The 4,287-nt window shown below is 36.9% G+C and overlaps 1 long non-coding RNA gene across 2 annotated transcripts in view; it reads right to left on the reverse strand.

Moving 5' to 3' along the window:
• Positions 1-1,877: 1,877 nt before the first annotated feature.
• Positions 1,878-4,287, reverse strand: part of LOC107460103 (alpha-glucan water dikinase 1, chloroplastic) — a 10,817-nt gene continuing 8,407 nt past the window's right edge. The window contains exon 6 of one of the 2 annotated variants that reach the window (XR_008002136.1): positions 1,878-3,045. This is a non-coding gene — a long non-coding RNA (alpha-glucan water dikinase 1, chloroplastic). The remainder of the gene's footprint in view (positions 3,046-4,287) is intronic. The other variant, XR_008002135.1, reaches the window with a different exon arrangement.

Raw genomic sequence — 4,287 nt, forward strand, 5'->3', positions numbered from 1 at the left:
CAAGGGCATTTAGGGAAATGGATGCTAGCTTTGACCGAATTTGATTTACAATATGTCCTGGCTAAAGCTGTGAAAAGTCAGGTCAATGCAGACTTTCTTGTTGATAATTCGAATAATCTAAATGACTAGGGGGCAAATGTAATCAACATTGAAGTTGGTTATTGGAAGTTATATTTTGATGATTGAAGCATAAAGATGGTGTGGGGGTTGGAATTCTTATTATCTCACCAGAGGGGATTCCATCAGAATTCTTGTTTGAGTTTAAATATCCTTACTCGACTAATGTGGCAGAGTATGAAGCTTTAATTCTGGGTCTTAAAATATTAATTAGTAGAGGGGCTTTGGAAGTCCAAATACTAGGGGATTCTTAGTTAGTTTTAAAGCAGTTATCGAAAGAGTTTAAATGCAATAATGAGAAATTGCAAAAATATTTAACGGCTTGGGAATTGTTAACCTCCTTTCGAAAAGTTTCTTTGGTCCACATCCTAAGGATTCATAATGAAATTGCTAATGAATTAGCCCAAATTGCTTCGAGATATAGAATCCGTCCAAAATCTTTTAAAAAATTGGCTAGTGTTCATCAAATTTTAGTGCCTGCGAATGAAAGAGAGGCTTTGTGTATATATGAATGGGAATATAATGATTGGAGAAAGCCTATTGCTGAGTATTTGAAGAATCTCAGCACTCCAGTTGAAAGAAAGATAAAATTGCAGGCGATGAATTTTGTCATAATGGCTAATGAGTTGTATAAGAAAGGGATCAATAGAAGTTTGTCGAGGTGTCTAAGCCAAGATGATAAGGATATCGCTTTTGGTGAAGTCCATAAAGGGATATGTGGGGCCTATCAAGCTAGAAAGAAGATGAAAAGGGTGTTATATCGCAACCACGTGTATTGGCCAACTATGATCAAAGATTGTATCGAATATGCAAAGGCGTGTCTAGAGTATCAAAAGCATGGTTCGATACAACAGATCCCAGCATCTGAGTTGCATTCGATCATAAAGCCATGGCCATTTAGAGGTTGGGTTTTGGATCGAATTGGTTTGATTCACCCTCCTTCATCGAAACATCATAAATTTATCTTGGTTGCAATTGATTATTTCACGAAATGGGTTGAAGCGGTTCCCCTAATAGAAGTTGGTCAAAATGAAATAATAGACTTTATTGAGGAACATATAATCCGTCGATTTGGAATCCCTCAAACATTGAGCACTGATCAAGGGACTATGTTTACTGTTCAGCGAATTACAAATTTTGTAGCCTCAAGGAATATCAACATGGTTACTTCAACCCCTTATTATGCACAGGCCAATGGGCAAGTGGAGGCAGCGAATAAAATCCTGATAAGTTTGATCAACAAATAGATCGGGAACAGACCTCAAACGTGTCATGAAATGTTAAGCCAAGTATTATGGGCTTAACGAAACTCGCCCAGAAGGTCGACAGGTACGTCACCTTATAAATTAATTTATGGTCATGATACTGTACTCCCATTAGAAATCAATTTAGATACTTTAAGGGTATTGAAACAGAATGACTTGCTAGTCGATGATTATTGGAATGCTATGTTCGATGAGTTAAATGAATTAGATTCAGAGCAAATATTGGCACTGGAGAATATGATTCGACAAAAAGAAAGTGTTCCTCGAAATTATAATCGTCAAATAACAGAAAAATGCTTTAGTATAGGCGAGTTGGTTTTGAAAGTTATTTTGCCAATAGAAAAGAAATCGAGATTTCTTGGCAAATGGTCCCACGCCTGGGAAGGTCCTTTCCAAGTGATATGATTGTATTCAGGAAATGCATACCAAATCAAATATATTGAATCGGGAAATATAATCAACTCGATCAATGGTACGTACTTAAAGCAATATCATTGTTTGAATCAAAATTAACTTGCATAAGTCTAAGAGAAAGGGAAATCATTACAAATACTGGAATTTAAGGAGAAGAAATATGATGTGCCATGAGTTTTGCCAAGTCTGAGCGTAGCTTTGCCCTTTCATTGTCCAGAACTGAAAGTGCCTCAGCATGCTTAAATTTTTTGTATTGGACATTGTCAAGTTTTTTCTCACATTCTTCTTATTTGGTCTCAATAGAAATAATCTCTTGAATGAGTTGTTGTTGTTCTTGCTGGGCAGTAGCCAGAGGTGTAGCTATATCAGCTCTTCTCTTTCGTATTTTGGCAAGTTTTTCATTGATCTGGGTTAATTCTGCTTCAATTTTTATCTCTTCCTTATCATAATGAACTTGAACAGAAATAGCCTGAGAGATTCTCAAATCGAATTTACCACAGGAGGCTTTGATTGGTTGGAGGGTTGCAGTGTAACCTTTTACCTCGGCTTCGATCTTAGCTTCCTCGCTTTCGATTTCTTGAAGTTTGTTCTGGATAGCTACGCGGTTGTTGGCAATTTGTTTGAATTGACGGACTATGGCAAAATGTGGAGTAGGAGCCGGTAGTTCAAAGGTAGAGTTCAAAAGGTCAGACAAAAGCTTGTTGAAAGCTACATCATTGATCCAATTAGTAGATGAATGGTTCAACAGCTTGAGGAGTGATAAAAGTTGTTCTCAAGTGTCAACATTCAACTCAAGTGAAGGACCAGATGTAGAAGGTTTGGGAAGTATCGGGACAGGAATAGGTACTTCATCTTCTTGGATAGCTTGATTTAGAATGGAGATCAGACTAGCCAAAGTGGCGCTTGTAGGTTCGGAAGAAACGCCCAAACCTCCAGATCCTTGATCAAGGGGAGTTTGAAATTCAGCTTATTGAGGAGGACTGGATGATCCCAGAGGAGAAGGAAAGTTCTCCAAGACTCTGGATGGAGGAGAATCAGAAGTAGTGGTTTCAGTAACTCGAGAGAGAGAATCAGAGTCGGGGGCTACCTGGCCTTCAGCAGAAAGCGCAGCCTGGTTGGTTGGAGAAGTATGTCCAAGGATCATAGTTTGTGTTGGAGAGTGCTGAGTGTGCTCCTTTGTCAAGTCGACTACTTGTGTTCCAGTTGGAAAAGGAAAAGCGACTCACATTCATAGACTATATCTTTGATTCTATATCAAATAAATATAAACACTGTTTATACTAAAGTTTTTATTCAACTACAAAAGAAATTACAAAAAAAATACAATTAACAACAAAAAAATTACTAATTGATTATATAGTACATATTTGTATTATTATATACATTTTTATTCTATGAAATCATCAAGAAAGAATAACAAATTAAAAAATTAAACAAAATGCTATAACTCTCAAACTTAGACTTATGAAATATAAAAGAAACATTGTATATAACCTTTAGTAACACAAAATTAATTATTGATATTAATATCAATTTGTCACTAATTAATACACACATGCATTTTGGAGCATTTTAACTGTTATACAGCATTTTAACAAAGCTATGTAAGTTAGTATCATATTTATAGCAATTAGAATCATAAATTTACGTTTAATTTTTTATTATTGTAAGCTATGTTATACAGCATTTTAATTTTGGACTTTTCCTCAACTTTTGATCTTCTCATCGCAAATACATGTTTTAAAAAGAGAGACGAACATCTTATAACCTATAAGAGTGGCATGACAAGCTCTCAAATCGACTTCTTCTTGTTGAGGAGAGTCGACCGGAAATTTTGCATTAACTGTAAAATTATCCCGGGAGAGAGTTTGACAACACAACATAGGGTGCTCGTCATGGATTTTCGCGTTGAGCAAAAGTTGAGGAAAAGACATCATACGAAGAACCCAAGGACGAGGTGGTGGCGGATGAAAGGTGAGGAACAAAGAAGCTTCCTAAGACGGGTAGGAGAAGAGGCAAGGTGGGATGGGAATGGAAGCGCGGAAGAGATGTGGAGGGAGATGGCAGAAGTTATTAGAAGAACAGCAAAAGAAAGTTTTGGTGAATCTAAAGGAATAGGACCAAGAGACAAGGAGTCCTGGTGGTGGAATGCGAGTATACAAGAAAAGATAAAGATAAAAAGAGAATGCTTTAAAGAGTGGTCTTTATGCCGCAATGCAGATAACTGGGAAAAATATAAGGCGGCTAAGAAAGAGACAAAAGTGGCTGTAAGTGAAGCAAGAACAAGAGCATATGAGGGTCTCTACCAGTCTTTAGGCACGAAAGAAGGAGAAAAAGGTATATATAGAATTGCAAAGAGCCGGGAAAGAAGAACGAGAGATTTGGATCAGGTTAAGTGCATAAAGGATAAGGATGGAGAGGTGTTGGCTCAAGAGGAGAAGATTAATGAAAGGTGGAAAAGCTACTTCTACGAGTTATTTAATGAGGGACA

This window comes from Arachis duranensis, chromosome 8 (assembly GCF_000817695.3).
Source record: "Arachis duranensis cultivar V14167 chromosome 8, aradu.V14167.gnm2.J7QH, whole genome shotgun sequence".
NCBI classification, from domain to species: domain Eukaryota; kingdom Viridiplantae; phylum Streptophyta; class Magnoliopsida; order Fabales; family Fabaceae; genus Arachis; species Arachis duranensis.